At 44.1% G+C, this 13063-nt stretch overlaps 1 long non-coding RNA gene across 1 annotated transcript; it reads left to right on the forward strand.

Moving 5' to 3' along the window:
• The first annotated feature begins 720 nt into the window (after positions 1 to 720).
• On the forward strand, positions 721 to 5136 carry LOC130284425 (uncharacterized). The gene is made up of 3 exons (XR_008847028.1): positions 721 to 775; positions 4006 to 4114; positions 4802 to 5136. It is a non-coding gene; the product is annotated as an uncharacterized LOC130284425 (long non-coding RNA).
• Positions 5137 to 13063: the final 7927 nt, after the last annotated feature.

Raw genomic sequence — 13063 nt, forward strand, 5'->3', positions numbered from 1 at the left:
CTTAACCTGGGTGTAAATGGAATCTATCATGAAAAAATTGCATAATATTTCATATTATTAAAGGGGTAGTCCAGTGGTGAAAAACTTATCCCCTATCCTAAGGATAGGGGATAAGTTTGAGATCGCGGAGGGTCCGACCGCTGGGGCCCCCTGCGATCTCTCTGTACGGGCCCCCGGCTCTCCGGCCAGATAGCGGGTGTCGACCTCCGCACGAAGCGGCGGCCGACACGCCCCCTCAATACATCTCTATGGCAGAGCCGGAGATTGCCGAAGGCAGCGCTTCGGCTCTGCCAAAGAGTTGTATTGAGGGGGCGTGTCGGCCGCCGCTTCGTGCGGAGGTCGACACGCCCCCTTCCCGCGGGCTGTCGGGGCTCCGTACAGGAGATCGCAGGGGGCCCCAGCGATCGGACCCCCCGCGATCTCAAACTTATCCCCTATCCTTAGGATAGGGGATAAGTTGTTCACCACTGGGTTCACCACTGGACTACTCCTTTAAGGGACCATTGATAAATAGACATCTTTAGGCATTATTTTCAATGCAATTACACCAGGCATCATGGGGGAGATTTATCAAAACCTGTGTAGAGGAAAAGTTGTCCAGTTGCCCATAGCAACCAATCAGATCCCTTCTTTCATTTTTGAAAAGGCCTCTGAAAAATGAAAGTAGCAATCTGATTTTAATAACTCTCCCCCATCATATGCTATAAAATGTATGGATTCATAGAAAGTATCGATGAATAAAGAAAAGGCCTATCTGCCATCGCTTCATGAAGCTGTAAGGGTATGACACAAAGCGTAAAACGTGGGAAATGTCCACCTGGAAAACACAGGCAGACATTCCGCACATTTGAATAAACCGTCTGGTGCTCGGACCGCTCGGAAATGCGGCGTCTCATAGACGGCAATGCATGTCGATTCTAAATCCGCTGAAATCGTGATTTCCACAGCGTGTGTGCTGTTGAAATTCCGTCTTGTGTACAGCGCAGCAGAATCCCATTGAAATCAAAGGGACTCTGCTGCTGCGGAATCTCTGTATGGAATATTCCGGCAGAATTTCAAACGGACATTCCCCTGTGTGAACAAAGCCTAAGAAGGACAAGGATGTCCTATCAGCTTTCTATGACCTGTGCAAGATGTAGGATTAATATGTGCTTTCCCTAAAAGAAATTAAAGTTATAGATCAGTGGTCTCCAACCTGCGGACCTCCAGAGGTTGCAAAACTACAACTCCCAGCATGCCCGGACAGCCAACGGGGAGTTGTAGTTTTGCAACCTCTGGAGGTCCGCAGGTTGGAGACCACTGTTATAGATAACTACAACTCCCAGCATGCCCGGACAGCCAACGGGGAGTTGTAGTTTTGCAACCTCTGGAGGTCCGCAGGTTGGAGACCACTGTTATAGATGATATTCTGTTTCCCCAAAACATCTTCATAAACTGGTTGTCATAGCTACTAAACATTTGCTTCTTGACTGGAGGGGATTTTAGATACATTCCTTCCTTCCTCCCCCAAGCATGTGTTACCCCCCTTTCCCCCAAAAAAGGACACTTACACATATTGCAGAAAAATGGGCCATGTGGCCTGTTTACTTAACAACCAATAAATAACAATTAAATATCTAATAACCTATAAACATTAGTGATGAGCGGCTGGGGCCATATTTCAATTTGCAATATTTTGTGAATATATTGACGATTATTTGTCCTATGTTTGTGAAATTCGCATATTCGCTATGTTCGTTCACCTTTTTTCCATGCAAAAATTTGCTTAATAATTTCCATGTGAAAAAAACTAAAACAAAAGGAATATTCGTCATTACAAATATATAGCACTATATTCTAAATATTCGCGAAATCGTGAAGTGCCGATATTTGCGATAAAAATTTGAATTACGAATATTCGTGCTCAACATTAGCAAACATTACCAAAGTTCACTGAACTTAACTCCACTCCCCCGAAAGGGCCCTGGAGGGCACTCCCCTCCCACAACCAGACCTGTGCACCATGCTCTTACCCTGGCTGTGACCAACCGGCCAAGGGGCACCCAGGTAACCTTCTGCACATTCCCATCAACTCCTGAGGCCCAGAACCACCAACAGGAGGCCCAATTGAACAATCTCAAACATCTAACTCTCAAACTATTACCTCTCCTAGGACCCTTTCACATGCCTCTCAACCTGGAACAACCCAACCTGCGAGAAAAAAGGGGCGGGCGGGACATTCCTCTTGCTTCCACATGCTGACTGGTGCGTACAACCCCCAAGAGCACCACCCTATATACACTCCTCCCCTTGACCTCCCTTTCACCCAATTTACAGGTCACCTGCTGCTGTCCCTTAAAGGGGCAGCAGCAAATTAACCCCTTATACCCACATGAGCCTCCCTTGCCCCCTCAAGCACCTCCATCCTTGAAGGGCCACTAAAACCAAAGTCAAGGGGCCACTACGCCAGGGGTTCCTCCTTCTCCGTTTGCTCCCATTCTCCACTGCATTTACTTGCAGCCCTCGACCACTCTGCTTAGTTCTGCCGTCACCCTCTTCCTCCTTTTGGGACCTCATGTATTGTATAGGGCAGTGGTCTCCAAACTGTGGACCTCCAGCTGCTGCAAAACTAGAACTCCCAGCATACTGGAGGTCCACAATTTGGGGACCACTGGTATTGTGGTGTCCCAGCCCCAAAGGCTGTCCTGTGAGCTAGAGATTGCCTCGGGCATCTCTTACTGTTTAGTGGGTTCACTGTTTCATTATTTAAAGGGGTATTCCAGGCAAAACCTTTTTTTAATTATATCAACTGGCTCCGGAAAGTTAAACAGATTTGTAAATGACAAAGACGAAGAGAAAAGAAGTCGCACTCACCACTGGAAGCAGTATAAAAAGTCTTGTCCTTTATTCACACCGGCAGAGTGGAAAGGTAAAATGCGGTCACACACGCGGGGAGTGAGAGCAGCCGCTCTCAAGATGCGGGGGCACACCACCAACGGCAACTAGTTTCGCGTCACAGACCTGACGCTTCTTCCGGCCAAACAAGGTGTACATTTGTAAATGACTTCTATTAAAAAATCTTAATCCTTCCAATAGTTATTAGCTTCTGAAGTTTTCTGTCTAACTGCTCAATGATGATGTCACGTCCTGGGAGCTGTGCATGATGGGAGAATATCCCCATAGGAACTGCACAGCTCCCGGGACGTGAGTCATCAGAGAGCAGTAAGACAGAAAACAACAACTCAACTTCAGAAGCTAATAACTATTGGAAAGATTAAGATTTTTTAATAGAAGTAATTTACAAATCTGTTTAACTTTCCGGAGCCAGTTGATATATAAAAAAAATGTTTTGGCCTGGAATACCCCTTTAACGTTGTGATAGTGTGTGATATTGTCATGTCATGTTATGTATCTAATTATGTTCTGTACCCCTAAGCAGTTGAGGCAGAGTGACCAGGTGACACCCCAATGGGAGACCCCCAAACATAGCCCTTAAAGGGGTAGTCCAGTGGTGAAAAACTTATCCCTATCCTAAGGATAGGGGATAAGTTTGAGATCGCGGGGGGTCCGACCACTGGGGCCCCCCGCGATCTCTCTGTACGGGGCCCCGGCTCTACGCCGAGATAGCGGGTGACAACCCCCGCACGAGGCGGCGGCCGACAAGCCCCCTCAATACATCTCAATGGCAGAGCCAGAGATTGCCGAAGGCAGCGCTTTGGCTCTGCCATAGAGTTGTATTGAGAGGGCGTGTCGGCCGCCGCTTCGTGCGGAGGTCGACACGCCCCCTTCCCGCGGACTGTCGGGGCTCCGTACAGGAGATCGCGGGGGGCCCCAGGGGTCGGACCCCAGCGATCTGCAACTTATCCCCTATCCTTAAGATAGGGGATAAGTTGTAAACCACTGAGTCACCACTGGACTACTCCTTTAATGTAGTGTAGGGGGGAAGGAGAGTTGAGTCTGGTCTGAGTCTGGACCTGTTGAGTTGAGTTCTAGTCAGTGTTGGAGTGAGAGGAGAGTGTGTTCCAGGTAGCTAGTGGAGGAGTAGACTAAGGAAGAAGAGGTCTACTACATTCCACAGCCACGCAAAGTCTCAGGAAAAGACCCCGATGCGCAGGTGAACTGTCAAAGCCTGACGGTAAGCAAAAGCTCTGTGGGAAAAGTCTCTACTTCAGTCAGTCAAACTAAAGCTTTCAGTCAGCGTGCACTGCCACTAATCATCAGGCTGCATTCAATGGCCACTACAACTCCCACCAAGGCAACACACTCCTTGGGTTCCACTCTGCCCATCTCACTGCACAAATGTCTGTGTTGTAAAAGACCTTCTACCTCTATCATCAGTAAAGAGACAGTTATCTGTAACCCGTCATCAGGGTATTTACTATTCTGCACCTGGCTCAGGAGAAGCGGTCAAATTCTTGGACTGTGCAGGTTAACGGTGCCCTGGCATCACAAACTGACATTTACACCATACACCAAAACTTTGGTGTCACGCACGGGATCTATACACCCTGCACCTAACCAGTAGCAGTAGTCATCACAGTATAGTGTGTGCACCTTCGCTACCAGTTTCCGAAAGTGCTATTGTTTGCTGTAGTTCTTCTTTCCTAATCAATCTATTTCTATCTCATTATCTATCTATCTTTCTATCTATCTCTAATGTATATTTATTAATCTAAGTACACAGAACATCCCTTGAAATAACACAATAGCTCTACTACATCGGTAGGCACATGCTGTACATACAATTCCATCCCAAAGCTCTTTTACTTTTTACATGAGAAAACAAAAGCTAAAAATAAAAAGTATTATGTTCTTATTGCAGCCATCAGCCTGGAAAGAGCTCCAGCACTGGAATGATTTCACCTCTGTATAATATTATCTCCGGCGTGTTTTGCTGAATGCAGATGGCTTAATGAACAAAACTGCTGAAAGAATCAAAACCACACACCCAAACGGCAAGAGCATTGTGCTAAACAACATCATTTGTGTTCTGTGAACTGTGTGATGAAAGAAAAAAACAAAAACAAAAAAAGCTGTGCCAGGAATTTTGTAATACAGGTAGTAGACTAAATACATTTATTACAGATCTCGGGTCCAAGGTAAATGGGGTGTTAGGCAGATATTGTCGAATGTGCTCGCGGAGAGTTTAGATTATATCTAAAATGTTCTTAAAACATAGTTATTATCTACTTACAACATTTAGTAGATTGTCTATTGAAACTGCATTCTCATCTCCTGCTTTGATGGTGTAAGATGTAACTCCTGGGCCTCAGAGTAAAATCTGTATTAAGGTGACCAAACACTTCCAAAAACTGTAAGGAAAAGGTTCATTCAGTCAAGATTTATCTCTCCAGACTTCCCCGTACCACTGAACCTTCATGTGTTGTCTATGGAGAGAAGGAGAGGCAAGCCGCAGATAGATAATTTTGACACCAGCCTAACCCACCTGGAACAAAAGTTTTGGTAAAAATCCAGCACACCCGACAGCACTCTTCACCGACATCATTTGTCAGTAGAGAGTCAGGAGGCCACAACACAACATCAGCTGACTACGGCGAAACTTTAGTATTAGGTGTATGGGCACCTTTAAAGGGGTACTCCTCCTCTAGACATCTTATCCCCTAACCAAAGGCTAGGGGATAGGATGTCAGATTGCGGGAGTCCCGCTGCTGGGGACCCCTTCGATCTCGGCTGTGGCACCCCAGACATCCAGTGCACAGAGCAAATTTCACTCGTGCCAGATGACTGACGATGCGGAACAGAGGCTCGTGACTTCACGGCCCCACTCGTGGCGTCACGGCCACGCCCCCTCAATGCAAGTCTATGGGAGGGGGATAACACATAGAATTCACATTTCTAACACATTCTGTCTGAAGTGCGCAAGTGAACATCTGAATCATTCAGAGGTTCATTGGTAAACTTCAGACAGACCAGTACATGTGCTTTCTTGAGAGGGGGTGGGCTTGGGGACACTGCAGGACTTCAGTCCTTCACAGCATAGTGTGTTACCAATTGTTTTCATGGAGCCTATGGTCCCAGCTGGCCTGAGATCATTGACAAGATCCTGCCATGTAGTTTTGGGTCTATTCCTCACCATTCTCATGATTATTGATCCTCCCCAAGGTGAGATCTTACATGGAGCCCCCGACCGAGGGAGATTGACTGTTATTTTGTGTTTCCTCCATTTGGGAATAATGGCACCAACTGTTGTGAACTTCTCACCAAGCTACTTGGCGATGGTCTTGTAGCCCATTCCAGCCTTGTGTATGTCTACAATCTTGTCCCTAACATCCGTGTACAGCTCTTTGGTCTCGGCCATGGTGGAGAGTTTGGATGATGGCTTCTGTGGACAGATGTCATTTCTACAGGTAACAAGCTGAGATTAGGAACACCATCTGTTACCAATTGTTTTCATGGAGCCTATGGTCCCAGCTGGCCTGAGATCATTGACAACTTCCTGCCGTGTAGTTTTGGGCCTATTCCTCACCATTCTCATGATTATTGATCCTCCCCAAGGTGAGATCTTACATGGAGCCCCCGACCCAGGGAGATTGACTGTTATTTTGCGTTTCCTCCATTTGGGAATAATGGCACCAACTGTTATAAACTTCTCACCAAGCTACTTGGCGATAGTCTTGTAGCCCATTCCAGCCTTGTGTATGTCTACAATCTTGTCCCTGACATCTTTGGACAGCTCTTTGGTCTCGGCCATGGTGGAGAGTTTGGATGATGGCTTCTGTGTACAGATGTTATTTCTACAGGTAACAAGCTGAGATTAGGAACACCATCTTTTAAGAGAGTGCTACTAATCTTAGCTTCCTACCTGTCTAAAGGTTACCTGGGAGCCAGAAATATTGCTGATTGATAGAGGATCAAATACTTATTTCCCTAAGTAAAATGCAAATCAAAAAATAATTTTTAATGTGTTTTTCTGGATTTATTTTATTGTTATTTTGTCCCTCATTGTTTAAATAAAACGACCATTAAAATGATAGACTTATCCTTTCTTGTAAGTTGGAAAACATACCAATAAGCAGGTGATTAAAGGGATTATCTGGCCAAAGACATCTTATCCCCTATCCAAAGGATAGGGGATAAGATGTCTGATCATGGGGGTCCCAACGCGGGACCCCCAGCGATCTCCGTGCAGCTCCTGCATTCTATGCGGGGCTGCATCTCCAGTCTCGGAAAGCTCTTTCTTTCTAGAGATGGGATGTAAAGCTACGCCCCCTCGTGACATCCCACATGCCCCCTCCATTCATGTATATGGGGGAGGGCATGGTGTGACATTACGAGGGGGTGTGGCTTTATGTCATGTCTCCAGTCCTGGAAAGAAAGAGCTTTCCAAGACTGGAGACGCAGCCCTGCATAGAATGTGGGTGCTGCATGGAGATTGCGGCCCCCCCGTGATCAGACATCATATCCCTTATCCTTTGGATAGGGTACAAGATGTCTAGGGGTGGAATGCCCCTTTAATAATAATTTCGGAGAAAAAAAAGCAGGATGGAGAATTGCCTTGTTTCTTCTTCTCCTTTTCATAATAAGAAATAGTTGCAAATTTAGTAAAATTGTATTTTTCAGTCTTTCATGGAGAGATGAGATCCGAGAAACCAAGTGAACCTTTTCTATCTCTCAGTACAAAGCTTGTGAATTTGGCTGATACGTCTTCTTCCTGAAAGCATTTGACAGTAATTTGGCAAATTAGATTTTAAGAAGATTGTCATTTTTGTAGGTTGTCCTTTTTTTTCCTTTCCCTAAGACGACAATGACATATATTACACAATAATAGGAGAAAGCTGCAGCGGGAGAATCCATTAGAGCTTACAAAAAGATGCTATTGTACATAGGGCTGAAAATGTAATTTCTCCCTGACTTTTGTGAGGAGATGTTATCACCTAGAAATTCAGATGAGATCCCAGCTGCTTATTTTTTCTTGCTATGTAGTCTTTTTACTTTGCTTGGTTAAAAAAATCCAAACTGAACAGCGAAATTTAGGGGATACCTTGCATGGAAGAAAAGAAAACCACGGCACTCGATCCGGATGCAATTAAAATTCCTGCTAGTAGGGACCTGTGGAAGCAGCGCGAGCTGCGAAATGGACGTCATCCCGTCTCTTCTCCCCCCTCCTGACATTCCAATGTACCTCAAGCGGGATTAAAGAACTTTAATTGCATCCGGATCGAGTGCCGTGGTTTTCTTTTCTTCCATGCAAGGTATCCCCTAAATTTCGCTGTTCAGTTTGGATTTTTTTAACCAAGCAAAGTAAAAAGACTACATAGCAAGAAAAAATAAGCAGCTGGGATCTCATCTGAATTTCTAGGTGATAACATCTCCTCACAAAAGTCAGGGAGGGCGGATACTTCCCCTGCTCTGCCAGGCCCCTGGATGTCTGGACAGGCCAGGGGAAGATGGCGTCAACGGAGCGGGGACCGGCGGGTACACTTACCTGTCCGGGGACCGCAGGATCGGCGCAGACGACGCGGGACCGCTGGCGGAGGTGAGTAGGTCTTCTGTCTTCTATGGCGTCTTCTTTGCAGCAGGGAGCACCGCCGTAAAGCGGCGCTCCCTGCTGTTATTGGCAGTTATAAAACTGCAAATCCCAGCATGCCCAGCCAGCCAAAGACTGTGTGAGCATGCTGGGAGTTGCAGTTTTGCAACATCTGGAGGACCACAGTTTGGAGACCACTGTGTTCTTCCAGATGTTGCAAAACTACAACTCCCAGCATACCAAGACTGTCCAGGCTTGCTAGGAGTTGTAGTTCTGTAACATCTGGCCCTCCAGATGTTGCAGAACTACAACTCCCAGCAAGCCTGGACAGTCTTGGTATTCTGGAAGTTGTAGTGTTGCAACATCTGGAAGAGCACAGTGGTTCCCAAACTGTAGTCCTCCAGATGTTGCAAAACTACAACTCCAATCATGTTCAGACTGCCCAGGCATGCTGGGAGTTGTAGTTCAGCAACATCTGGCTCTAAAGATTTTGCCGAACTACTACTTCCAGCATGCCTGAGCATGGTTGGGATTGTAGTTTTGCAACATCTGGAGGGCTACAGTTGTCCACAAACTGTTCTCCTCCAGCTGTTGTGTAACTACTACTCCAAATATGCCCTTCGGCTGTTTGGGCATGCTGGGAGTTGTAGTTTTGCAACAGCTGGAGGCTGCCCCCCCCTGTGAATGTACAGGGTACACTCACATGAGCAGGGGGTTACAGTGAGTGTGCAGCAAATTTTGCGCTGGGAAACTCGCTGTGATCCCCCGCCCGTGTGACTGTACCCTAAAAACACTACACTACACTACCACAAAGTAAAATAAAAAGTAAAAAACACTACATATACACATACCCCTACACAGCCCCCCTCCCGTCCCCAATAAAAATGAACAACGTCTGGTACGGCACTGTTTCCAAAATGGAGCCTCCAGCTGTTGCAAAACAACAACTCCCAGCATGCCCAGACAGCCGAAGGGCATATTTGGAGTAGTAGTAGTATTTGGAGTAGAAGTAACAGCTGGAGGAGAACAGGCATGCTGGGAGTTTCGGCACAGCTGGAGGCACCCTGTTTGGGAATCACTGGCGTAGAATACCCCTATGTCCACCCCTATGCAAATCCCTAATTTAGGCCTCAAATGCACATGGCGCTCTCACTTTGGAGCCCTGTCGTATTTCAAGGCAACAGTTTACGTCCACATATGGGGTATCGCCGTACTCGGGAGAAATTGCCGAACAAATTTTGCGGACTTTTTCTTCTTTTACCGCTTAAGAAAAGGTGAAGTTGGGGTCTACACCAGCATGTTAGTGTAAAAAAATATTTTTTTTACACTAACATGCTGGTGTTGCCCTATACTTTTCATTTTAACAAGAGGTAAAAGGGAAAAAAGCCCCCAAAAATTGTAACACAATTTCTCCCAAATACGGAAATACCCCATATGTGGGCGCAAATTGCTCTGCGGGCGCACAACAAGGCCCAGAAGGAAGAGTGCACCATGTACATTTGAGATGATTTGCACAGGGATGGCTGATTGTTACAGCGGTTCTGACAAACGCAAAAAAAAAAACATGTGACCCCATTTTGGAAACTACACCCCTCACAGAATGTAATGAAGGGTGCAGTGAGAATTTACCCCCCACAGGTGTCTGACAGATCTTTGGAACAGTGGTCCGTGAAAATAAAAAAAATTGCACAGCTCATTGTTCCAAAGATCTAACAGACACCAGTGGGGGGTAAATGCTCACTGTACCCCTTGTTACATTCCTTGAGGGGTCTAGTTTCCAAAATGGTATGCCATGTGTTTTTTTTTTTTGCTGTCCTGGCACCATAGGGGCTTTCTAAATGCGACATGCCCCCCCGAGCAAAATTTCCTCTCAAAAAGCCAAATATGACTCCTTCTCTTCTGAGCATTGTAGTGCACTTCAGGTCAACTTATGGGGTACCTCCATACTCAGAAGAGATGGGGTTACAAATTTTGGGGGATATTTTCTGCTATTAACCCTTGCAAAAGTGTGAAATTTGGGGGGAAACACGCATTTTACTGAAAAAAAATGTTCTTTTTACATATGCAAAAGTCGTGAAACCCTTGTGGGGTATTAAGGCTCACTTTACCCCTTGTTACATTACTCAAGGGGTCTAGTTTACAAAATGGTATGTCATGTGTTTTTTTTTTTGCTGTCCTGGCACCATAGGGGCTTCCTAAATGCGACATGCCCCCCGAGAAAATTTGCTCTCAAAAAGCAAAATATGGCTCCTTCTCTTCTGAGCATTGTAGTTCGCCCGTAGTGCACTTCAGGACAACTTATGGGGTACCTCCATACTCAGAAGAGATGGGGTTACAAATTTTGGGGGGTATTTTCTGCTATTAACCCTTGCAAAAATGTGAAATTGGGGGGGAAACACATTTTAGTGAAAAAAATGTTCTTTTTACATATGCAAAAGTCGTGAAACACCTGTGGGGTATTAAGGCTCACTTAATTCCTTTTTACGTTCCTCAAGGGGTCTAGTTTCCAAAATGGTATGCCATGTGTTTTTTTTTGCTGTTCTGGCACTATAGGAGCTTCCTAAATGCAAAATGCCCCCAAAAAACCATTTCAGAAAAACGTACTCTCTAAAATCCCCTTGTTGCTCCTTCGCTTCTGAGCCCTCTACTGCGCCCGCCGAACAATTTACATAGACATCTGAGGTATGTCCTTACTTGAGAGAAATTGGGCTACAAATATAAGTATAAATGATCTCCTTTTACCCCTTGTAAAATTTAAAAAATTGGGTCTACAAGAACATGCGAGTGTAAAAAATTAAGATTGTGAATTTTCTCCTTCACTTTGCTGCTATTCCTGTGAAACACCTAAAGGGTTAAAACGCTGACTGAATGTCATTTTGAATACTTTGGGGGGGGTGCAGTTTTTATAATGGAGTCATTTGTGCGGTATTTCTAATATGAAGACCCTTCAAATCCACTTTAAACCTGAACTGGTCCCTAAAAAATAGTTTGAAAATTTTGTGAAAAATTGGAAAATTGCTACTGAACTTTGAAGCCCTCTGGTGTCTTCCAAAAGTAAAAACTTGTAAATTTTATAATGCAAACATAAAGTAGACATATTGTATATGTGAATAGAAAAAAAATTATTTGGAATATCCATTTTCCTTACAAGCAGAGAGCTTCAAAGTTAGAAAAATGCAAAATTTCGATTTTTCCATCAAGTTTTGGGATTTTTCACCAAGAAAGGATGCAAGTTACCACAAAAATTTACCACCATGTTAAAGTAGAATATGTCACGAAAAAACAATCTCGGAATCAGAATGATAACTAAAAGCATCCCAGAGGTTAAGCTACGTCTATTACCACTGAGCACCGGAAGGATCACATAGTTGCTTTGCATTGGCCGGTCAGAGCCCAGTTATAGGACTGTGTCACTGAGGAATTAAGGCAGTGCCGACTGTATATTCTTGTTCTGATATTTAAGGGACATGTTCACAATGAAGTGATATAGGGGGGAATTTATTATTGGTTTTACCCTGGTTTTGTGGGGAACATTTGTATCACAGTTCGTCTCCGATGCTACTTAGAGACTTTTCATTGCGACTTTTGCTTTAGAAGGTTTTTCAAAAAGAACATGCCAAGTGGTGATTTCAGTTGATATCATGCAGTGGTCAGGAATTTATCATTTGCGACTTTTCAGTTTGTTGCATCTTTTGTCGCAACTGCCCTTACTGAGGCTAAAATCTACACCAGCCCTGATTTGGTTTACAAAACTAACTGCAAACAGCATTATTAACCCCTTAAGGACTCAGGGTTTTTCCGTTTTTGCACTTTTGTTTTTTCTTCATCGCCTTTTAAAAATGATAACCCTTTCAATTTTGAACCTACAGACCCATATGATGGCTTCCTTTGTGCCACCAAATGTACTTTGTAATTATATCAGTCATTTAACAAAAAAACTATGACAAAACCAAAAAATAAATATTTGTGGGACAAGATTGAAAAAAAAAATGCCACTTTGTAAATTTTGGGGGCTTCCATTTCTACGCAGTGCATTTTTCAGTAAAAATGACACCTTATCTTTATTTTGTAGGTCCATACGATTAAAATTATACCCTACTTATATAGGTTTGATTTCATTTTACCTCTGGTGAAAATTATAACTGTCTGCACGAAAATTTATAAATGTAAAAATGTCCTATTCTGACCCCTATAACTTTTTTTATTTTTCCACAGACAGGGTGATATGATGGGTCATTTTTTGCGCCTTGATCTGAAGTTTTTATCGGTAGCATTTTTGTTTTGATGAGACTTTTTGATCGCTTTCTATCCTTTTTTTATGGTATACAAAGTGACCAAAAATACACAATTTTGGACTTTTTTACGTGTACGCCATTGACCGCGCGGTTTAACTAACATTAACAGTTCGGACATTTACACATGCGGTGATACCACACATGTTTATGTTTATTTTTGTTTACACATTTTTTTTTTAAAAGGGAAAAGGGGGTGATTCAAACTTCTATTAGGGAAAGGGTTAATCACATTTATTAACTTTATTTTGTTTACACTAGGGGACTATAACATGCAAAAACTTGATTGCAGACACTAATTAAT

This window comes from Hyla sarda, chromosome 8, assembly GCF_029499605.1.
Source record: "Hyla sarda isolate aHylSar1 chromosome 8, aHylSar1.hap1, whole genome shotgun sequence".
Lineage (NCBI taxonomy): Eukaryota > Metazoa > Chordata > Amphibia > Anura > Hylidae > Hyla > Hyla sarda.